This window comes from Juglans regia, unplaced genomic scaffold (assembly GCF_001411555.2).
Source record: "Juglans regia cultivar Chandler unplaced genomic scaffold, Walnut 2.0 Scaffold_14483, whole genome shotgun sequence".
Taxonomy (NCBI): domain Eukaryota; kingdom Viridiplantae; phylum Streptophyta; class Magnoliopsida; order Fagales; family Juglandaceae; genus Juglans; species Juglans regia.
The window spans coordinates 1-208 of NW_023344956.1; the positions used below are offsets into that span (position 1 = coordinate 1).

General features: G+C 52.4%; 1 pseudogene; it reads right to left on the minus strand.

Moving 5' to 3' along the window:
* LOC118345107 lies at window positions 1-95 on the minus strand (annotated as a pseudogene; the record flags this gene model as incomplete).
* Window positions 96-208: the final 113 nt, after the last annotated feature.

The following is a 208-nucleotide window of genomic DNA, read 5'->3' on the forward strand; positions in this document are numbered from 1 at the left end:
TCGATGATTCGCGGGATTCTGCAATTCACACCAAGTATCGCATTTCGCTACGTTCTTCATCGATGCGAGAGCCGAGATATCCGTTGCCGAGAGTCGTTATGTATTATGGTAAAGATGTCACCAACAACGCGCACACCGTTTCCGGGGCGCCCGTGGTTACTCCTTGTTTAAGTTCCTTGGCGCAGACCGCGCCGGGGTTCATTGTTCG